Consider the following 25,087-nt stretch of genomic DNA (forward strand, 5'->3'; position numbering starts at 1 on the left):
GAGGAACATGCCAAGCCCTCTGTTTTGAGTATGCTGGACTTCTAGTCCTGAAGAAATATATCTTTGGGGTCATAAAATGCCCCCATGCAGACCAGCTTTAGTCCAACCAGTCTCCCCAAAGTTAGACTGGCAAACAATTTACACATGTACACATCATAAAATCCATAGGGGAAATGATGCTGCAGCTTGTAAACTTCCTGGGAGCTGCAAAAACCCAAATCACAGGGCAAACCCACCATATGTACCAAAACAACCAGTGTGATTTTATTTTATAGTTGAGGAATTATGTAAATTGCCCATCAGGGAGGTAATCTCTACCCCTCCCTTGAAATCTATAAGCAGCTGTGAGATCTCTGTGTATTTTTGAAAGGTTGAACGCATTTGATCAGGGAATCAACTTGATTTCCTAATCAGGTTGAATGTGAACAGAGCCAGTCAGAGATGTGTGTGATTCTCCCAGTGTGCGTCTTTGATTCATGCGCTAATTATGTCGATCCTTTGGGGAACACAGCCACAAAGCTGGGTCCTCCTTGATTAGTGCTGGCTGAGAGCCATGCAGCACGCCGCGGAGAGCAGTTCAGCATCTCTAGTCCCAGCTGAGAATATGGTCCCATTATCTCCCAGCTGCCTAAGCAATCCATAAGGGCCCGTTCTGCGTGGATGATCAGTGTAGTGGAAGCAGGGACTTGCTGAGAGCTGAAATCTCTGTTTGATTTGCTGTAACATGTAAAGCGAAACTGGGACATTTTACTTTATAGTCTGTAAGTACCAGTTTTTTTCCCCCCTCTCTCCCGACAGCTCCATGTGAATGTGACTTTACAAGCTGCATTTGATTTTCTGTTCCACCGCTCTTTGTTGAATCAAGCTGCTGAGACAGTGTAATCTGCTTAGAGCTTGCTGTTTCTGTCAGATCTCTTTTATAATTGATTCATACAAGGATAAAGAGACCTTTCAGAATGCTTTTATAGAAGTTAAAAATTATTGTCTTTGTTTTTAATTTCAAGCATGAGTGCATTTTCTGTGGTACTCAGGATGGCTAGAACATATGTTTATCTTCTGTATCTCTGGCCATTGCAAGGAAAATGTAAGTAAAAGTAATGTATATGTAAAGAGGTCATCTTAAATACACTTCTATATAAAGGAAGAATGTATCAATATTTCTAGAATTTATTTAAGACAGTTTATTTTGCTGCTGTCTGCTGCCTCTAAGAAATGCAGAAACAGGAAAGTTCTCTTGTTTTTTAGTTGCATGCTGTTTAGAAACTTTGCTGAGGGTATGGGAGTGACTATTGGGAATATTTGCAAATGTAACCTCTACATCTCCTTTCTCATTATAAGGCACAGTGTTTAAAAATAAATATACTGCATTTAGCTCGTTTTTGTAATTGAATGCACCACTTTTTATGAAGTGATGTAAATTAATGAAAGCAAAAAATGTAACTTCAAATCCAAGTTCATTTATCTTTCATGTGTCTTCAAGTGCAATCTATCAAATTAATATTTGTTACCCATGCAAGATGAATTGATCATAAAAATGATATTGAAAATTAATATTGTTAATAATGTTTGCATGGTGTCTTTGAAATGATCAATGTCTTAGTGAAATTAAAGATTGTTATCTATAACTCTGAGAAGGGATCTGTGGATTTTTGTCTGGTGTTCCCTAACCTAAATATAAATCACACTTTTCTTTTTGGATTGAAAGTAGAACAGTTGAGCTGTTGTAAGAGAATAATTTTATTATAAGAGGCTTAAACTACTTGAACCAATGGCCAGAGCTGAAGTGTGGACAAAAGTGAATTTGAAATTATTCATATCAGAAGAGAGGTATCGAAGTACCTTCTTTAAGCTTGAGACCATGAAGCCAGGGGATCCCATAATTTCCAGAGTAGAAATATAATATTCCTGAATAGGCAGTAAGTCTCAAAGTAGAGAAAACCACTGGCTGTGAAGTATGAAAGTGTCTCACTGGTGAGGACAGAGCGTGTTCTCATTAGATTTGGTTGAGGGAAATGATGCAAGAGAGGAAAGACTCAAAATAGATGGTTGTCTACATAAGCACAGGCATTTTCAGACCTTGAGGTTTAGAGGGAAAAAGGTAACAAAGCAGTAAAGAATGCTTAACATCTGGTGAGATGAAGCAAAAAGAGAATGGCTGTGCTACCTCTGGGTAGCAAATAGTCCCAGAACTGTCCTTGTGGAGAAGTCTATTCTATGGGAAAAAAAACATGTTTAAGCATCTGAAATATAGGCACACAGTTTTGATTGTTACATTTCCGTTAAACAAAAGAATGACCTCATGTCTTTTTCCAAAACTGAGCTGTCTTTTGCAAGTGATAGTTACTAAGGAATCCTCAGCTGCAGTTCAAAGAAAAATGTTAGTGTTTTTCTAACTAATGCAAGTACATGATCTTGCAAGAATGTGATCTTGTTTTAAATAATGATAAGAACTGAAATAAGGATAGTTAAGTTTCACTGGTTTTATTTTTTACAAAATTTTTTGTGTCTGCTTAATTTAGTAGATGCTGTTTTGATTTCTATTTTTTCTTGTCTGACTCCTGAATTCTTTATATATATATGCATATAAAGAGAGAGGAACTTTTCCCTTTTTTGAGAAGTATTTTCCTGAAGTAGTTAAGGTTGATTTTTTTTTCCATTCAAACATTTAGAGGTTAAAATGGTGTTAAACATTTTTGGGGTGGTCATTGCAAAGCTATAAGAGGCATTTACAAGATTTATAGTTTGCTTCTATTACTTTAGAAGAGTTTTGGTTACTTCCTAAAAACTAGGACACTGTCTCTACAGTTTCATTTAACCTGTAGAAAAGGAGATTGGTTGCTCTGGAGGTTAGTTTATGGTGTGGTCATTCAACAGATGGAGAAGCCAGATAGGTGTTACATATACCTTGTAGGAGGTGTTTTTAAAGCCATGCATTTTGATTGGTCTAAAAAATAAATGTACAGTGCTATAAAAGATAATAAAAGATGTCTTGCATTTTGGATGTAAATATAAGGTGTCTTTGTATATGTTTGCATGCATGCAAGTCTACCCAAATTGCTTTGCAGATAATTTCTGTGCTCCTCTCTAAGTATAGTACCACTTTAGCATCCTGAGGTGCAGGGCTTGAACAAAGTGGAGAGAATTCTGTGATTCAGTAGAGAAGTACAGAAGCCTCTTGGCAGTCTGTATTTGGGGCCTTTATAAAATGGTTTGTCTGTTCCCAGAGCTGTCGGTCTAAGCACAAAGAGGACTTCACAGTGTCTTCAGCAGCATTTGTAAACAGGTCCTCATTGCTCACAAATTGCACTCCAGCCCTTTTCATATGTTGGGTCAACAAATGTGAGGTGAGGAATGAAGCTGTGTATACTGTCTCCAAAATAAGATCAAAAGTGAATATGATTGAGCAACAAACAAAATGAATTTAATAACCTAAAAGTTCTGGATGATTGGCAATGCATAGTCAAGAGATTGCTGAAATTTACAAAGTGTGCAGTCCATAGGTTATCTCCAGGAACAGTGAATGCCTGAGTTATTCTCTTCTTAGGTTGCTGTGCAAGTTCTGACAAGCCACTTCACCTCCTTTGCTTTCAGACTCCCCTGTAAAATGAGATATGATTTCTAAGGAAGTATCTTAGAAAAGGTTAGGAAATCAATGATCTCATAACATCTCATTCTAACCTCTCACTCACTCCTGGAAGCCCCTCAAGTTGCTCAGGGACTGAATGAAATGTGGTATAATGGTCATTGGAATCAAAATGTTACCAGGATTCCTTTTCCCTTTCTCTCTCCCCTTCCCCACCTTTCCCCCACTTCCTTCTCTCCCCCCTTTTTCCTTGGGGAGTTGTTCTCTAGTCAAACAGGAACAAAATTGGGATTTTCTGCTCTTTGCCTAACCTGTTTGTTTGCTACTTTCTTTTACGAGAGGTCAGTGGGGTGTTAGTGTTACTCTGATAGACTGCTTTGTTGTGTATTACATTTACTTAGTCTTAGCATGTGTGTACAGAAGGGACCCTGAAGGTTATGGGTGTGTATATATGTGTATAGATTGCTGTTTTAATTTTTAATGTAAGACAATAATTTTTCTTCTATGTTGAAGGTGATTAAGCATTATTTATCCTAGTGTATTAAGCTGACAACATTTAATTTAAAGTAAGACAAAAGTTACACAAATGAGAGCCCACTTAAATGTAGCAGTATATTAAAGACCTTGATTTTTAAAAAAGGAAAAAAACTGTATCAAAGATTCATTTTTACCCAAGAAATGATAGTCTTGTTAAACAGTATGGAAAGTCAAAGCCATAAATGATTTCATTAAGAAATATATACTGACAGTTAAACCAACTGAGCGACTATGTGGAATCCAAGTGAGATAAAAAATAAATAAACAGTGGGAAATTTTCTTTCTAACATATCTCTTGTAATCTCAGAGCTGTTTATTGCTAGATAAGACTCTCAGTTAAAAACAACAAATGGTAAAGTTACTAAACCCACCATTAATGATTCTGGGGTTCTTGATGTGTTCAAACCAGATTGTGAGTACATTTCTTTTGAGCATCTTCACTACAAGTACTGAAAGAAGCTAATTAATTTCAGAACTGATACTTGTGGTAGAAGGATGACAGTGCTTTTTCTCCCTTTATTAAATGACATAAAAATACACATTGGCTGGATTGCTGGTTTGGCATGAAATAATTACAGGCTAATATTCTACTTAACAGTTGACAATATTTGTATGTATTTTTAACATCTAGTGTACTCTAAGATGGATGGTAAGTGCCCATTTGATGACAGTAATAGCTTGGATGGGCTCCACTTCTTATTCCAGAGCAGTGTTATGACAGCTTTGAGATGTAAGTTGGGATATTAATTTCCCTCTCAAATTTTACCATTAGGAAATATCTGTATAGGTGGCTTACTGTTCTGGAATTCGAATATTAATGTTATTCTTTATTGAACTTTAGTCTGTTTGATGTAATCCTTGCAGAGTATGAAATTGATTTTCTAAATCACATAATATTGGGTAGATATCCTGGCTTTGTAGGCAGTGGGCCCTGTTGTAAGTAGAATCAGTAATATGAAATAGCTCCTCTGTTTTATAGTTGTGCATCTTTCCATGACCAAAATGATTTTGTACTCATGAACTATTTCTATGTAAAAAATGTAATGTTGGCAAATATGTTTGATAATTTGTGACTCTGAAACTCCTGATTATAAAGCTACCAGGGAGCTTCAGGGGCACTGCTTTTAGTTTTAAACCAGTGCATCTGATGACTTGAGATGTTCAATTCAATATCACTTAGTTAATAGCTCCAGTGGTTTATCAGTGGTTAATTGTGCCATTAAAAAAGTAAAGTTGTAAATCGGACTTAGACCTGGCTTTAAGTTATGTATGTGATTTCACGTCTCCACCTGTATTCTAAATAGGAATGAGAGTCCTTCTGCATATTAACATGAAATTTCTCTATTGTTTCAAGGAGGGAATGGGATGATTTAATATTGAGAGGAGGTATTCAGAAAGAGCTGCAAAGGAATAAAGTATTTGTATGGTTAGATACAAAATGCAGAGCTACAGATTCTGAGGATATGACAGAATTTAGAGAAGCTGACTGTGCCAGGCAGTTGGCAAAGGGAACTAAAGGAGACAGATTTAAAGCTTGCCAGAAGGAAACCCTATATCAAGGGATAGAAATTTGAGTGCTCTGAAAAATAAATAAATAAATAAAAAAGGAAGCAGAGGGATAGATGTATTGTAGTTGAAAGAAATGTTGCTTCATGCTACAAAGGGAAACAGTATGAGTGAGTGAAAGATATCAAATGCAAGGGCACTGGGACAACTTCCAAAATAGTTGGCATAGGTATTGCTAAGTTACTGTGCAAATGATTACAAAATTTAAACCAGTGAAAAGATACAGAGGAAAAGGAATGCTTTTAACTCTTGACTGTATGTATGCCACAACACAATTTTAAATATATAATTATGTTAAATGAAGTGTGTATTATGGCACCAGGTGTAGATGGTTTTATTTCTATGAGGATTTCTGGAGTAGAGTATATGGGTATTCTATTTGGTACGCTAGATGTTGTCATACAAGTATAATGGAAATTGTGTAGCTGTTTATATAGCCAGTTAGTGAATTGCCTTGATCCTTCTCCAAATTCTGGGTTTCTGATCTCCTCCTACCCAAGACACATCCACACATCATTTACCTGTATTATCCCAAATAGTCTCAGAACATGGGGTGGATGAATGGGTCTCAGGAGGTTGATTTTATTAAATCGGTTTGACTGTCTACAAAGTAAATAGAAAGTTTTTACTGTAGGGGGCACTGTGCCAGGATATTGACTGACTTCTTGAAATCATTTCATTTTGCTTTCCTTCTACCAATCACTGTGCCCAGAATAATATCTTTAGGTCTCCCAAACTGTTAGATAAATACCCTTGGCTGCTGGACATGAGCCTCTGCAGGACTCACGTCACTAATTATACACAATCATTTGCATGAACTTTGCCTTGGAGCTGCTTAGAATTCAGCACACTTGTGCACCTTTCAGCTTGGTAGAGCTACTCACACACAGGCATAACACTTGATACCAGGTGGGAAAACAGCCACCATCTCCCAGAAGAGAAGAAATCATGTGTTTAGACATGGTCCCTGGCATCTTTATGATGTGTGTGTTAAGTGTGAATCTGGTAATTTAAGGTGTGTGACTCTTCCTCCCATCCACCTGTCTGGCTGTGTGCTTTGGGAGAAGAATGGCAGCACATTTAGACTGACGCAGTCCTTCCCTCAATCTCCCCCTTCTACCACTCCCTGCAGGAATCCACAGGGTATACTCTTGCTTGCTGTTGTTAACCTCTCTTGTAGTATTATATTTCTTGTTGAAAGTTCCTTTTGTAGCATGTGAGTACATTTTGGAGATGTGAAAGCTTTAAAAATTACTTTACTTTTTAAACATTCTTACCTAAACTATTAGTAGAAAAAAAGTTTCTCGGGCTGTCGTATTTGTGTATGCAAGCATATGTGTTTGTGAGAGAGAGAGTGTGTTTGTGTATCTAAGCTAAAATCTTTGTTGATCTTTAATGTTTGTCAAGGGCCATGACTGAATGATGTATTGGTTACAGTGGTATTTTTTTTCCAAATCATTTTTATTACAAGTGAAAAATTCTCAAGATGTTTATGTCAAATGATGGACTGAAATAGTTCACTTGAGCAACATTCTTCACTTTTTATATGACATTTTTCAATCTCAAAATAATCCTAAAGGTAGAGATAGGATCCTGCTGGAAAGCCTGGATTAAGCTCTGGCAGTTCTTGTAAAGTATCTGTTCTAGGGAACTGTGTTTCACACAGGAGATATTCCCAAACTATGAAGCAAATACCTTTGGTGGAATGTTTGATAACTTTAGGTAGTACATGGATAGATATTTTTCAGGGATACATTAAAGGAAAAAATATGTAACTAATAAATAAAAATGCATTACTTTGCAGATATGATTGCTCGGGACATAAGCTTTCCAAAAAAATTTTTGATAAGCAATTTTAGCAATGCTTCTCGAATATAGCAGAACTTATAATGGTAGCATGAAAGTGAACCTGTCACAGAATCTTTCCTATGTGTCCAAGGATGGACAGCCTAGCAAATGGAGAAACAGTGATATGAAATCATGAAATATGTGACATGAAATCATAAAATTTTTGGTCTGGAAATAATCTAAAAATTACCTTGTCTGACTCTCTTCTAATTGACTGGAGGACACCCAAAATAGAATGGTTTTCTAGTAGAATGACTAGGATGGAGCCCAATATTTTCTGGAGTCACACATGATCCTGAGCTAGAGAGTCATCCTTAGATTTCTTTTAGGATTTTATGCACATTTCATGAGATTACAACTCTTTAAAGCTAGAGAACCCCAAAACAAAGGACTGTCGAAACCAGGTTGAAACATGAATGAATGAGGTAGACCAGGAGTTAGAAAACAGAGAACCCACAGGGTCATTTCAGAACAGCACTTAAGTGTCCCTCTTAAACATTGTCATGTATGGTTGTGGGTCCTGTGTTGCCACATGTCACACATTTTAAATATCAGTATTTATTTGTATAATGTTTGAAGGCTAAAACACATCTATCAAATCCATATCCATCTTGTTGGCATCCTATTGTATTATATTTGAGGGACTTCTCATTGGTGGGAAAGAAAGCATGAGATTTCACAGCATGAAGTGGCATATACTCTATCTAAAGGTTGGAAAGTGCAGTAACAATCTGTGTACTCTTAGCAAGGGGAAAATAGACCAAAACACAGTAGGATTCCCAAAAAGAAAGTCTCATGAATTGTCAGTTTGTATGGGTCAGATTTAAGAACTCATATTTTAAACAGATATAAGTATGCAGTTGATAACACAGAATTCAATAAATGAATGCATTTTTGTTATACCTGAGTAATTCATTTTATCAAACTACAATTATAGGTACTGGTTTTACTAACATGTAATGTTAGTATTAAATTTGGCTCTCAAGTTGCCCAACACAATTTATACTGCTGCTGAGAGAGATAAGTTGATGACTGTTTCTTTCTTTTTTGTTTTAATTTAACCTTCTATAGCCACTCACTGAGTATGTATCTAGTCACATAAATGAAGGAGACCTTCAGGTGTTCCCATCACATTTTGAAAGACAGAAAAGATGGTCTACTTCCCACTTGTTTTGACCTCGAGACACAGCCTGTATGCTGTTTCACACCAGACATTTGAGAAGTTGTATCTGATAAACAAGGACCACACTGCTCTGATGTTCAAGCATAAACACTTTTCCTGTGTACTTACACAACCTAGAGAATCACCAGGTAGGCACATCTTCAGGACGGCTGGCCTCCATTTATTTAATGTCTGCTATTTATCTCACCCTGTTCTAGGGAGAGGAGTATAGCATTGAACAAAACAAACAAAAAATCACTGCCTTTATCCAATGATGTGCATTCTCGTTGCATATATATCTGCTCAGAGGGAAGGACATGTTCTATAGGACACCCTGGGTGCCTGCAGTGGCTTTTCTATCTTTGAAAAAGTCCCTGCTGCTTTCTTTTGCTCTGTTGGCTCATTTCTCCAGCCAAAGCCCTCCTTTGAGTGGTATCTAAGTTGATCCTATATAGGCCATATGAAATGGAGGAGCAAAACAATTTTCCAGATATTTTTGTGAACCCAAATTTATCTTGGCGTGAAATAGCTGAGTAATTAAGGCAAACTTCTTGTCTGTTTCTGAGTAGGTTTTGTAATTAGGCCACCAAGTTACTGAGGTTGACCTTCCCCATCTTCTCACTTCTATGATCAAAGCTAGACCTCTATCTAGCTGACAAGTCACTCATTTCTTAGTTGTTTTCTTTTCCACTTGCCTTAAATGACTGAGTTTATTAAACTGACTAATTTGAAACCTATTTATACCCTAGGTATGGGTACAGCTATACCTCCCTAAGATATGGTTTTAAGTAGAGTTGGATTAATATGTGGGAAAATATTTTGAGCTTTTCGGAACAAGATGTTTTATAACTGCAAAGTGCTATTAGTGTTAAATATAATAATTTGGAAGTAAATATTATAGCAACTAAGTGAAAAGGAGCTTGTAGTGCACTCTTTCATTTCAATGTGTAAAAAGAAAATTGGTACTAAAATATATAGTGTCTGTCTGCCTTATAATTTCTCTCCCCAGAGCTATTGACTTTTCTCTCCCTCCTAACCTCCCTTTGGTAATGCAGGAGCTTACCTAAGTTTTGAAGTAGCCAGTTAAAGGAGTTTGCTGAGCAGATGACAGCTTTGTCTTTTTTTGGTATCTGAAGGTTGAGCACTGGAGCAATTAATCGTGTGGGTGTCTGATGTAATTATTGTCAAAAGAACAAAAGTGGCAGTACTTCTCACCACAGAGAACTGGCTCTGAGCTTTGGGAAAGTGGTCCTGACCCCGTGTGATCTTAGGAAACGATGAGAGGGATGATTGGTAATGTTCAGAGCCTACAGGCTCAATGGCTTTCCAACTCTGCTCCCTTAATTAGACATAGAACACACAATGATTTATTTCACCATTATCCAGAAGGCAAACCCTCTCCTGAAGTCACTGGATCTGGTGTGTCTGTGACTTGCCTAAGCAGCTATTATATGGACATACACATACATGAAGTACCTCACTGGCCAGTTCAAAGTGTGTTCATATTCCTACCATCACAATACAAACTTCTTGCCTTTGACATTCTAAGAAACACAATGTTCTTGTATGTCTTGCATCAAATTAATGTAGTATTTTAAAGTTAAAGAGATCTATACTCAGCATTAACAAGGTTGTTGCAAAGCTCTTACAAATGTTGTAGTCTTAAATATCAATTGATTTAGGATATCTCCTAACCTGAGATCAATAAGGCTTTAGCATAGCTCTCACATGAGATATCTGTTGTTTTGAACTCTTAATTAATTTAGCAATACAGTATGTATTATGTTGTATTTCATTTTTTTCTCATGTTAATATTCCTTAATAGCGGCTAATAATAGAACTGTATTATTTCAATGGGCCAAGAGTCCAAATATTAGATAGTGGCACTAGTGGGAGAATGATGTGGAAGGTGTTTCTCAAACATTAATGTGTGGAAATATATAATCTGAGGCAGTAGACTGGAATGAGGCTTGAGATTCTGAGTTGAGAATTAGCTCTGAGATTATGTCATTGTTAGGGGTCTGTATCACATTTAAGTAATAAGAGTAAAGATCTGTTTGAATTCTTCAGTCCACATTCAATTTCGTAACTAGAGAATTATTTCATGGGCATCTGTTTTCACCTTTTTCTCAGTATATTGTTATTTTTATTAGAAACAGAACAACTCTAGATTAACAAGTCTGTCAGCCTGTCAAGTTAAAAGTTTGTGTCTCATTTTATATTACCCAGCTTTATGCCCTAAATCTATTTGCCTTGTGTCCTAAGTTAATCTGGTACATCTTTGCCTGACACCTGAATCTTGTGGTTAGTTATTTAAAGACATGTGAAGTACAAGATTTTGAATGTTTTATCTAGGATAGATGCTTTCTCCAGAATTGTAGGACCTTAGATGTATACTAGAGACAGGACAGTTATGTTCCACATGGAATATTGTGGAGTTTTATAAATGATAACATTGTTTGTTTGTTTCTCTTTTATCCTTCAGTTTATGGAAGTGAATTGTGGGCTTTTCCAAAATACGCATTCTTGATACAGTGTTTATTTCTCTTCCCTTGGTAACATTGCATATTATGTTGCTGTTAGTGGTGACAACTGTTGAGAAAGCGAGAGTCCTTTCTTTTTTTAAACTTTTCTCCATTTGTGACATGATGACAGCTGTCATGGGAATGGGGAAAGATAGAGCAATTTTTCAGTCCATAAAATGAAAGAACAATCATTGCTGCAACTTAATGAAAGTTGCTTCGTTGTGACATGTGTCAGAGTCTTTATGATGCAAGTGTGTAAGGATCTTTTCTGAAAGATTTATGCCTCCAGTCTGGATTTAAGCTGGATGGACATGACCTTGGCTTTGAACTTATAGAAGGTTACCCCTGTATAAAAGCCAGAGTCAGTATGAAGAGATTTTCTGATCAAGAAGGTAACAGAGAATAAATGACATCACAGAGATTCTTCTTCCAAAAGGTGCAAATATCATGACCAGTGTGGATCTCCTTAGCTTTATTTTACTCAGAATCCTCAGAAAACAGGTGTATATTTAGAAAATCATCTGGGTACTTAGAAATCAAGGTGAATGACTGCCTTTTCCAGTTTTCATTAAAACTATCCTTTTTCTATAAATTAAAAAAAAAATTTCCCTTCATTTCAAAAAGAGATTTCTATCACAAAATGCACTGTAAATTTGTGTGTTAAAGATTGTAAAAATTAAGGAAAATTCTCATCCAAATATTTCGTGAAGACTTTATTGAGATACTCATTCATAATCAATAAAATTAACATTTTGAACGTACTATTCAGTGTTTTCAGTATATTCACAGAGTTGTACAACCACAACCACAGTCAACTTTAGAATACCCTAATTATCTCAAAAGGAACTCCATCCCTATTAGTAGTCATTCCTCATTTCTCCTGAACCCTCCATAGCCTAGGAAAACACTAAACCACTTTTTGTCTATATGGATTTGCCTGTCCTCAATATTTCATATGAATGGAATTATATAATATATGACCTTTGTGACTAACCTCTCTCGCCTAGCATAGTGTTTTCCAGGATTATTCATGTTATAGCATGTATGAGCACTGCATTTTTTTTTATTGCCAACCTTTGTATGCCACAGTCATTGATCCATTCTTTATTTAATAGACATTTGAGTTATTTTAACTTTTTTGGCTATTATAAATAATGCCCCTCTGATCCTTCATGTACAGTTTTTCTGTGGACATACATCTAAAGATGGCATTAATGGGTCTGAGTGGAAGATTTTTAACCTATATATGTTTAAATTTCACCAACCCTGAAATGTAGTGGATTTTTCAAAAAGAGGTGTGCTCCTCAGTGAATAGCTTTACTCATCAAAACAATCTCTCTGACTTTTTTGTCTCTAGAAAATGAATGTCTCCTATACTTTTAATCCCTCTCTTCCAAACTCAGTACTGGTACATTATCCAGGGATTAATGTGTTGAATACAAGACATGATGTTCAATTGTCTGTAAGAAGTGATACAAAAAATGTATTCCTTCTACTTAATAGGAACAAAACACACGAAACTTGAATAAAGGAAAGGATATTTGAATAATAGTTTAGAAGCACATCAGGAAAAAAAAATCTAGTTGAATTCCAGCTCAGCTTTCAGAGGCTTAAAATATTTGCTTTCACTCACAAGTTAGGAAACTGGGTTAGTTTTGTCAATCAGTCTGTAAATCCAAAAGTTGCAGATGCTAAAAGATATTTTCTAATCCGTCAAAGTACCAGTTGAGATCATAAAACAGAGAGCAGACCAATATTGAAATTAGATCGTTACTGCATATGTATCATTGGATGTGACGACCTGGACCACAGCAACTGTTAGAGAGGAGCTGAATCAATGCACTGGGGATAGTGATGTTATTCATGCAGAGCACACCTAGGAAAGCTGTTTAGACTGCATTTGATTACCACTCCTGTGTATTTAATGTTTTGCAAGTATTCCAGTGGGACTGCCTTTTCTTTTTCCAATTGAAAATAGGTTAGAAGTAGGATATAAACATGTTAATGCTCTGAAAGAAAAAAATACAAAGATAAAATACTTCCAAAAAACTTACCTCCTTGACCTGAATGTTGGACAACGGTGTGAAAAAAGCAACTAGCTGAATATTGCCCACTAAATTGAATGTATTCAGTAAAATTTTAGTCAAAGACATTTTAAAATTTTTGTCTATAAAAGACATAGATGTAAATGTTATTTAATGTGCTCTGAAATCAAACAGGTATTTTACTTAAGAGATAATTTAGTGTCATGTTTTAATTATATATTAAATGTTATTTTAATGTTGAACACCAAGCACAAAGGTATATTAGTTGACATTTTACAGAATCTTATCACTAATGTTTTATTTGCTTTTCAGTTTAGAGGGCCAGGTTTTTTCATTAAATAAATATTATTACTAACAAATAGGTTATCTGGAACAGAGAATCAAGTAGCAGCTTTCTACAAGGACTGAAAATATATATTCAGAGGTAATATGGTAGATAAACCATGTAATGAGAGAAATGTTTGGGCAATGTTCAGTTCTATTTTTAGCAGTAATGCACTATATATACAATGTCATGTGGAAATTATAATTAGCATTGTTTTTTATTTTAGTGAGTTTTCATTTATACTGTCACTCACCCTTTTGACAAATTTTACCCATGCCTGGAGCTACGGTTCTCTGTCTCACCCAGTTCCCGTGCCATCTTCCTCTCCCCAAATTCTCCTTTTCCCTCTGCTTTCCTCATTCTCTATGAAAACATGTTGTTCTTAAAAACTCTGAGAATCCTCTTGTCCAGTCTTATAATTTGTAAGTTAGGAGAATAAAAAAGATGCTGTTTCTGCATAATGTCAGGTAGTTTCACCTAGGTGTTAAGGCAAGTTATAAAGGACAAATCCTCTGAATGGCTAAAATTTTCAGACTTGGAAAAGCGATATCAATGTAGGAGTCATTGGTAGCATCTGTATTTTTAATAATTCAAGTTGTCAAAGTAAAGGTGACTAATGAAGGAAATGTAGTTTTGTAAAAGCAATCACTAGTAGAACTTCTTGCTTTGTATATAGGCAACTCTCTTCTAGGAGAGGAATCCAAGCATAAATAGGTACCATTCTCTAATAAACTTGATTCACCAACACATAGTGGAATCAGAATACGCTCATTTCAAAACAAAATTTGTTCATCTTAACTACAAGAGTCTTAAATACTCTTTCTGTGTTATGTTCATCCTCTGTTTCTATGTTGATGGAAAAATGTATCCTCCTGAAGTATGATTTTTTAAATATTTCACAAATATGCATGTAACAGTAATAGGAGGGGATATTGTGGGAAAGGAGATCATGTTGTTTTGAAAAAAAAGGGCATGACTCATGGTCCTGTAAGTAAACTGAAGGTCCTGACAGGGCAGAATAGGGGAACTCAGTACCATCCGAGATAATTGGTTTGTATGATCATTGTACACAACTCAAGGTATTGAGACCTGTTTCCACTGTTGACTTTCTTGGTGACCTTGGCCATGTGACATTAACCTTCTGGACTTCCAGAAGATGATTCCATCTTCCTCAGAAAATGGAAAAAGATGGATTGCTTTATCTTAAGGTTTGTTCTAGTTCTGGCTTTCCCCTAGAATGAGACTACTTCCTGCTGTGGTGTGGGCGCACTGGGGATTGGTGCTTTTTGTAAGAAACTGTTGAAGAGCGATCTTAGCTGTGCTTTGTTGCTCTGAACTCTGGATTCCTCCTGGTCAGCACGCATCCCTTGGCACTGTTGTGCAGCTGAGGGCCATGGGTGAAGAGCCTTGGCCTCATTTCAGCTTTTTATCTAAATGGTCTCTGAAGTTTTAATCAGTTACACTGTCCTCCTTATTGCTCGCTGTCCTGTCACCTCAGACATGTTTTTGTTAAAAGCTGCCATTTTACTCTTCAGTATTACTAAGGGAGGAAATCCTCTGTTTTCTCTAGTGTTTATTCTTATTCTTTTGTCATTTCCTTCTAGAAACATTTAGAATTTGATGGAGTTAGGATTAGGTCAGTGTGAGTGACACTATGAGTATAGATATTTAGGAATCTTAAATGAAAAAAACAGGACTGGGAAATGGGGATCTTCATACCTCAGCTTATGCTGTCTTGGAGACTACTGTCCAAGCCTTGCCTCCTTTGTTAAATATCTATGTAATAACAAGAGTTGGATCTTATGTCTTTTCTGGCTCTCTTTTTGAGGGTCATTTGAAATAGGAATAGCTGTCAAACTTAAAGGTAAAAGTGTATCTTCTTAGAGCTAGCTACCTAAAGATGCCTCTCCAACTTGAACTTCAAGAGAACAACTTTATTGGTGTTCCTTATAGCACATCTTCCCTCACAGCTGTATCCTTTCTTGTCCTCTTTTAATTCTTCTCTCAGTTCTTCCTAAAGATCTTGCATTCTGATATAAGAAACCCTGTTTTTCATCTCTTTCCAAATATGTGTCTCTTACTCACCTCTAGGCTTCAGTTTTGAGTTCTCTTTCATTTGATTATATACTTTTCCTGTGACTTTTCTAAAGCAATCAGTGTACTTAGAAGTTTTCATTCTTCTTTCCTAGCCATTGCAAGAAGGAGTTCAGACTTTCATGTACACCTCTTGTCTGTCCAGATAATTGCTTGGTACTTGGCCACACTATTTATTAATTATATCACATCCAAGTTCATCCATTGATTAGATTGTCCCCTTCCACTGCAGAATGGCCTGTGTTCTAATTTAACTCCTAAGTTTTATAAAGAGGATAGTTGTATCTTTATGTTGGATGACAAAAAGGAAACCAGATTTGATTGTTTTACATTTGGAATTCCTTATTTCTATTCTACTGGATTTTAATTTTGTGTATCATTGAATATGTGGGATGTTGGGAAGAGGCCTACCCACAAAAACAGGGATATCATCCTTGTAATGTAATACTGATGGCTGTTTTCTTCATCAGCCTATAAAATGAACCTAATATGCATTAGACCAAATCACTCCCATCAAAACAAATGAATAAACACTGAAGAGTACTGATATTAGATATAACCATGCTGTGACATGGATGTAATTCAATCTGAGACCTGTCTTGCCAGTGGGTTTCAGCCCTGGGCAAGTTTGCTATGGATTCAGTGTGACCAAAGAAATTGACAGCAAAACGTTCTTGGGGTAAAAGGGTTATACCCAACTTTATTTCCAAGTGGCAGGTCAGTCACTAAAATTCCATTCACTCAGAGCGAGTCTGCATGCAGCAAGTTGGTCTCTGCCTCTGGGCCCCTCTGCACAGCTGTCCTCTGGGCCTCTCTGCACAGTCATCCCACACAGCCATTCTCTGGGCCTCTGTCCTCGGCACTGCCACCACTCCAGCCTCTGCTCTGCTCTCCTGCAGCCTTGCAGCTGTGCCACCATGTCGCACCCAGAGCACTGGACAGAGCTCTTTAATAGAGTCAACAACCATATATTGTCCACAGGTGTTCAGTGAGCTAGTCAACCAGGGCCAGGTGAGAATCCCGGCCACAGGAACTCTCATTTTATCCACAGACCAAAACCTACTTGTTTGAGATTGTAGTAGCTTGTTAAGCTATTTCAAACATAATATTCCTAAAACACTTTTATGAAGAACATACGGTGGATTATTGAAAGATCTAAGTGGTGGTGAAGTCTCTACAGTAAAGTAACTGTATTATTGGGCAAATATCATCACCTATCTGGTATAATTTGAATCAAAATTTCTCTCAGTATTAACCTAAAAAAAAAAACAGCCCTTTAAAAATCTGTAGTTAACCTATAGTATGACTACATGTTCCCACCTTGAGTATCATAAGCTATTTACTGAAATTTAATATTTACAAAGAGTGTAAAATATATAGCCTAAATATATTTTATAATAGAAATACATAATTTGCCTTGTACAGAGAATCAGTAAATCTAATAAAATGACATAACTTATTTATCAAGAAATCTGCATGAGAGGATATATGTATATAAAAATTGGGTAGTTTGGCTAAAGCATAACTAGATTAGGTCAAAGTGTATTAACTAGGTTTTCTGGTTTTCAAAAACTTGAATTGTAGTAGAAATGTCTTGATTGCCATTTCAGTTTCAATAGCAAATAAATATATGTATAGAGGATTTTACTAAAATCAAGACATATTTGAGTGCCTTTAAGAAAAAGAGCACTTTCCAGGATATGAAACATCACAGGCATATAGAGTACATACAGGATAAGAAAAAAATCCAAGGGACTGCTTGCATGCATGGACCCACTATGCAGCAGGCTGCAGACCCCTACCCTGAGGCTATTGTTTTTTGATATTCACTTCTCCCATGCAATAGTTTTATAGTTTTAAGTGACTTGCCTTCTTGTGCAGATAGGTTGATCATTGAATGAGCTAAATTGCTTATATTCTGTTTAGCTGGATCCGTTTTCTTCACTCTTGTTTGAGTGACTTGGTGATGTGACCACTGCATGAGGATCATGATGTTAATCAGGCACAGGTAGGTTTGATCATTGCATGAGCTAAAGTGCTCATGTCCTGTTCAGCTGGATCAGTTATCTTGATTTTGTTTGAGTGACATGGTGATCGTGACTACCACATGAACATCGTGATATTTAGGAGCACCAATGTCAAAATGCAGTTCCAGAACATCTTGGTATCTCAGTCCTTTAACAGCTGCTGATTTGATTCCACTTAGGTAGCTTTTCCTTGGCCCCCATTTAGTAAGAGATCTTCCTGCAGTTGATATATTTTCATCCATGAGCAGTGAGAAGTGGAGACGCTGCACTTTAGATTTCCCTCACATAATTGACTGGGCTGTACCAACATGCTTGCGCCCTGGCAGTGAAATAACCTTCTGCTGTCATGAGTATCAGTTCTCAGAAAGCCTGTAGTAAATCCACCCATTTGAGAGCTACAGGCGTTTCTCTTTCCAAATGTGTTGTTGCCATGATTTTCATCATGATATGCATTGGCTTAGAATTCATCGAAAGTAAGTAAATAAAATCTTGCTCCATCACTTTCTGCCTAATGCAGTTCATTGTCAGTGTACTTCTTTATCTCACTGACATATTCTCTTTCCTTCTTAAAACCACACTGATTGTGTGTAGTACAGAGAAGGCAAATAGTGACTCTGTGGCATCTTACTACACGGATGGGCAGAGACTGCACTGGGGTATGGGTGGGGGCTTGATAATATGGGTAACTGTGGTAACCACATTGTTTTTTCATGTGAAACGTTTCTAAGAGTGTATATCAATAATAACTTAATAAAAAAAAGAAAACACACACTGATTGGGCCTGAGCTTCAAATTTCCCCATGATTTGATTCTTATATATTAGCATTATCCTGTAGATGCTATTTGCATTTTCTTTTTGTTTTAGAGATAATTATTTAGACATATATATTTTTTTAATGAAAAAATATTCTTGAAGTATTTTGTGTGATTCCAGAAATGTGGCTTAGTCAAGAAGTTACTTCAAGTTTCATCTTCTGAAATAATTTGGTAATAGAACGAAATAAACTATAGTGATGTTCTCAGTCGCTTTTAACCATGTATCAAAAATTTTCTCGTCTTTAAAGTTGTTTTTTAAGTTATGTTAATGTGATAATTTTAATGAAAAGTGCCATCTTGGTGGATAAGTCATATGGAAACAGATTATCTTTACTAACAGAAGTGACTAGACATATGTACAGGTGGCTACTGAGTCTAGGAAAATGAATTCCTAAGGAGTAAAAATATGGATGATGACATTAAAGTGAACCCTGCCACCTGGTGGTATTGGCACTGAAATTGGTCAGCTGAAATAATAGCGGGTCTTGAGATTGTACCTCTTCCTGTGTAGGCCAGTAAAGGAGATCAAGTTGTTGGCTTCAGGGTGTTTTCCCTTCACCTTGAGCCCTTCTAGAGTTGAGGAAGAAGTAAGAGCCCAGGCAGGTAGGGCTGAGAGGGCAGAGGTGTGCAGTCAGGAGGCCCTGAGCAGCAGTCTCATCAAGGGGAGGGGTGGAAGAGCATGTTCCATCTCCATTGTCCCTCCATCCCTTCAACCTGGGAGTCCTTAGGGGCCCCAACTGTTACCCAGAACTTGTTTTCAATTAGTTACCACACAACCTGACTAATGTGCATTTTCACACTTGTACCCAGCCTCAAATATGAGGATGATGTAGACTCACTGTTGGCTGTCCATTTCTTTCAGCTGTTACCTCTCTTACTCAAATAAGAAGAGAATATTAACTCTTTCCTGACTCTTCTAGTGGGTTTTTTTGCCTTTTATGATCCCTACTGTATTGTCTTTAGATTCAATCTGAGTGGAATTATCTTCCTCCCCTTATTAATGGTCATGAATGCCCTATAGAGGCTAATGCATGCAATTTTACAAATTCAGACTCAAATAAAAATCTGTCTCGATATTCATAATGAGAATTCATGTGATAGGTCCCTGACATCCACCAGAAATAACCTGTGGCAGTGTTTGCTCTAATACGTGATCTTGAAGGAGACGTCTCAGCTTTATGTGAATTGAAGAATTAAAACTGAGCCAATATTACAATTCTGAGGAATGAGAATGTGTCAAAAGCCATGTTTTGAGAGATATTGACTTGTTAACTCAAATAGACTCTTTTACATCTTCAGTTTCAAAAACCAGTGTTCTTGTGGCCAGTTTAGTTACACATACTCATAAATATCCTGGTTGGAAGGTCATATCATATATTTAGAGTTAAGAGAAGTAATAGAGGCTGATAATTCTCCATTTTGTGGGTAATTTTTCATAGATCTTATGGTAAGTTAAAGGGGCACATTCTTCATTTGGCCAAAATGTTCATACTAGAGAAAAAATACTAAATTAGTAACCATTTCTATCATTTGTATTTTTTCAAATGACAGTTGTCAAAGTAGAAGTTGACTATTGGAAAAATATGTAGTTTTATAAAAGCACTTAGTTTAAAACTTCTTGTTTTGTAGATAGGTAATTGGGAGAAAAATGAATCTAAACATAAATATATTCCACTTACAAATCACTTCATTTACCAAAACATAAGGGGAAATCTGAGTAATTATTCATTGCAAAACAGTAGTTGTTTACATTCTTAACAAGGTAACTGTAGCAGTCTTCATACTCTTTCTCTATTAAATTAATAAGCTGCTCTTTTCTATTTCCACAGTGAAAATTCATACTTCTGAAGTTTGTTTTCTTTAATATTTGTACAAATATGCACATGTCCATAATGGGGGTGGGGGAGAGGTTATGGGAAAGGGGATCATATTCTTCTGAATAAAAAGGCATGACTCATGGTCCTACAAGTAAACTGAAGGTCCTGACAGGGCAGGATAGGGGAACTCAGTATCATCCTGGATAATTGATTTGTATGATCTCTGTACACAACTCAAGGTGTTGAGACCTGTTTCCACTGTTGACTTTCTTAGTGACTTTGGCCATGTGACATTAACCACCTGGCTTACCATCTTAGAAAATGGAGAAATTAGAGTGGCTTAGTCTTAAGGTTTGTTCTAGTTCTGGCTTTCCCCTAGAATGAGACTACTTCCTGCTGTGGTGTGGGTGCACTGGGGATTGGTGCTTTTTGTAAGAAACTGTTGAAGAGCGATCTTAGCTGTGCTTTATTGCTCTGAACTCTGGATTCCTCCTGGTCAGCACGCATCCCTTGGCACTGTTGTGCAGCTGAGGGCCATGGGTGAAAAGCCTTGGCCTCATTTCAGCTTTTTATCTAAATGGTCTCTGAAGTTTTAATCGGTTACACTGTCCTCCTTATTGCTCGCTGTCCTGTCACCTCAGACATGTTTTTGTTAAAAGCTGCCATTTTACTCTTCAGTATTACTAAGGGAGGAAATCCTCTGTTTTCTCTAGTGTTTAGTCTTTTTCTTTTGTCATCTCCTTCTAGAAATATATTTAGAATTTGATGGAGGTAGGATTAGGTCAGTGTGAGTGACACTGTGAGTGTAGATATTTAGGAATCTTAAATGAAAAACAGTGTTGGGAAATGGGGATCTTCATACCTCAACTTTTTCTATCTTGGTGACTAATGTAGACTGCAGGTATTGCCTCATCTGTAAAATACCTTATATCTCTAATAAGAGTTAGATCTGGTTATTTCCTACATCCCTTTCCACTCTTTTCTTGAAGATTATTTGTAATTACCCTTTTCATAAAAGACAATATTGTCAGTATGTCTTTCTGATAGTTATTTGCCCAAAGATGCCTCTCCAACCTGACAGAACAGAACTTTATTAGTGTTTCTGATAGCATATCCTCTCACTGTAAGACTCATTGCCCTCCACTTTTAATTCTTCCTTCAGTTCATTCTAAAGCTCTTGCTTACCTATTGAAGAATTCCTGCTTTCCCTCTGTTTCCCATTTTATGTCTCTCTGGTATCTTCTCTCCTTCTAGGTTCCAATTTTGAATAATCTTTTATTTAATCACAGGCTTTGTCTGTGCTCTTTCTAAAACAATCAGTAGACTTTGAAGTTTTCATTATTCTTTTTCACCCATTGCTAGGAGGCTGTTCAGACTTCTATGTAAAGCCGTGGACATCCTGTTGTTTCTCCATATAGTTGCTTACTTAGTATTACTTGGTAATATTGGAAATACTTAGTAATTATATCATAGTCCAATTCATAGGTTGATTGGACTGTGTTCTTTTATTACAGAGTTTCCTATGTTGTAGTCTTCTACTAAATGCTGTTATTAAGAGATTCTGCTTCTTTGTTAGAATTCAAAAAGGAAACCTCTAACATTTGATTGTTTTATAGTTAGAGGGCGTTTCTTCTGTTGAGTTTTTGAACATTTGAATGAGAAGTGACAGTCTTGTATGTCCATGTTCGAGAGACTCTCTCAAGGTAGGTTGAATTATTTTAGAATTTTTGAAACTAATCTAAGCAAGGGCTAATCTAGAACTATTTGACAGCCTGGTAGCATGAAGAAATCCTTCACTTTCCTGAGACTGTGTGTTTGAACACCCTTCAAAGAATAAACCCACTGTTTTGATATCAATGCTAAGGGTTCTAAACAAGAACGATGAGTAGATTTTCTGTCTCACAAGGAAAAGTAGTAGATAATGTACCCGAGAGTCAGCAGCTCCACATGCCACTTTATTTTCTTTAGGATACTATCCAGAAGACTCTCAGCCAGGGATTTAAGGGTGAAGCAGTTCAGACCCACATCTACCACCATATAACTCAAAGGTGACATTTATATATCAGGAAACCTTTTAAAAGCCATCTGAATCTATGGGTAAATTTCAAATCTACAAAGTTCAGCTTGGTGGAAAGTTTACTCAGATGCATTCCTTCATCCCTGTTTTTAAGCCTAATCCTATTGCTTTTAGGCTGACTCAGATTCATAGAGCTAAAATCATTATTACACTTCCCCAATGACTGGTAGTGATACTTGATTTCATAAGCTGAGACCAATTTTATTTAATTCACTGTTTTTAAAGACTAAAAAATCAATGTCTTTTACTGAAAATACCAAATCAGCATTCTCAAAATACCTATCATAAAAATGTTTGACTCTATTGATGTGACATCATAACAAAATAGTACACTGAGTTTGAGCCCAGTAAAAACTTAAATGAATATATTTTTAAGATATCAAAGCCTAGCAGTTGTTCTAGGTCAGTGAAAATAGCTCTTTCTTTTTCTGTCTCAGAAGTGCTACATTTGATTTTACAGCAAGCAAATGCTATAGAACATATTATTGAAGAGTCTGGCTATAGAATCTTACTACATAGTTCAGATCTTGGTCCTAGTGTTTGGCTAAAGTGACATTGAGAAAGTTACTGTCTTTGCACCTCAGTTTTCTAAAGTATAGAAAGAATTTTAAAAATGGTATCTGCCATGTGGGGTTATTGTGCATAGTGAGTAAAACAGAATTAAATACCATCAGCCAACTGGAACCTGTGCTGTATGCTACAGTGTGTGAAAAGATGTAATGCGTTTCTAAAATTTAGGGGTCAAGTTGTGTTTTACACACATACATTCAATAGGGGAAATATAGAAAACTGCATTACATATTTCTGTAAACTGTGTTGATATCAGTATCAAGGCCATATAGACAAGTGGAAAACTGTCTCAAAGACATATAATTGTTTAAGTCACAGAAGTCCTTGTGAATTCATTAGGACATAAGCTACAGACTAGAACTGGTAGATCTGAGACCATGCCTGGGAAATCTAAAGGGCAGGGTTAGGATATAGAGCCCAAGATTTAAGGAACAGAGTACTCAGAATCCTTATACTTGTGAGAGATCACCTGGACAGTATATTTCTCTTGTTTTGGCACCTCAGTTTGTGGTACTTTGTTTAGACAGTCCAAGTAAACTAATATAGTAAACTATGAAATTAATGTCTCTCCACAGCATTGTATAAACTATTCTTGATATACTTAGCAACCCTTTTGAATATTTTTCTGGTTCAATAAATATGTTTCTATGTTATTCCTAATAATTCTAGTATAAGTTATTCTTTAAATTAAAAAATGTTACTCTGTTCACAGAAGTACAGATTAGTGAAATAACTCATCTTTAATTTTTATTCAGTTCTGAAATTCTGCAGTCTGATTTTATAATCTGGTTTAGATTCAAGGCTGTTACTATTGTCATTTTTCATAACTGGTGCTTTAATACTTGTATTTATAATTAAATTCTTAAATTGGATAATTCCTACAAACAGAACTGAATGATTTAACAAATTGAATATAATCCCTAGTGGCAGTTATTTTCCTTTTTATGTATTCTCACCTATTTTCTGTGCATATACATATATATTTAACATATTCTTAAATCTGATACACATATATGTATATATACATATATATGTTCTTTAATTTACTTTTTAATGTTAAAGCATCCTCTGCTTTCATATTTATTACCTTTGTAAAATATTTAGAAATGCCATACAATGTCCTATAAAACATATGTATCCTAAATATTATTGATGTATTCCCGTTACTGAACATTTCATTTCCTTGTACTTTTAAGCTTTTGGAATTTATAGTACAGTACCTATGACTATTCTAAATAAAGAAGAAGATTTATCTAGTTGAAGAATAGGTCAAAGATTATTGTTGATTTCCAATAATTTTTGGATTTGTTGATTTCCAATAATTTTTTCATAAGGATTATCTATAAACAAAATAACAGTAAGTTGACTAATAGAGGATGCCAATTTTTTTCTTATCATTGGCATAATTCAGTACAGTAGAAAAGAGTAATATAGGGATGAAATTAAAGTCTGATGCTAAATTTTAGTTAACAGTATTCTTATTTTCTGAATATATTGTATACCTTGTCAGGTGAATGTGTTAGCTGTTCATCTATACCTCAGCTCGCACCATATCTTCAATATAATACTTGGTCTTTAGAATCCGTCTCAATTGGCAGTAACTTGTTTTCAGATATGTGTCTTGAAAAAATAAAGATTTTTCTTAGTACACCAACTTTATTATTTTTTCCTTAATCTCCTCCTAAGATAATAATCTTGAGACCAGAAGTATTTGGAAATGCCCTCAGTCTAAATCCCTGAAGAGATTCAATATAAGAAGTCTAGGTTATTTACACTTACAATACAAACTCTGACTTTTTGTCCTTCAACACATAGGCCTGATGCAAAAATCAATGAGGTGTTCGAGCTTCACAAATGTGGTTTCTTTTTATCTTCTTTACAATAAAAGGAGAATATATGAAATTAATGTTCTAAGTAAATAAATTCCCAAGCTTTGCTTTCTGATGCTGAACATTTATGTACTTCAAAGACTGCGTAGAATCTTGGAGAAAATAATAGTGTGTATATATTTTTTCCTTCTGATAGGTATGAGTAAATGAGAAACAGTTTGCACCAAGAAACGCTGTTTTGCTTACTATAAATTGCCACTGCTCAC

The 25,087-nt window shown here is 35.9% G+C and overlaps 1 protein-coding gene across 8 annotated transcripts in view; it reads left to right on the forward strand.

The window, feature by feature from the left end:
• Positions 1-25,087, forward strand: part of CNTN4 (contactin 4) — a 927,209-nt gene that overhangs the window by 414,880 nt on the left and 487,242 nt on the right. Inside the window, exon 1 of one of the 8 annotated variants that reach the window (XM_073230949.1) lies at positions 666-761. The exons of the other annotated variants lie outside the window; for them this stretch is intronic. The gene's annotated coding sequence lies outside the window, so the exon portion shown is untranslated. Of the gene's footprint in view, positions 1-665; positions 762-25,087 lie in introns of those variants that run through there. 8 annotated transcript variants of the gene reach the window in all.

Source organism: Manis javanica, chromosome 3, assembly GCF_040802235.1.
Source record: "Manis javanica isolate MJ-LG chromosome 3, MJ_LKY, whole genome shotgun sequence".
Taxonomy (NCBI): Eukaryota; Metazoa; Chordata; class Mammalia; order Pholidota; family Manidae; genus Manis; species Manis javanica.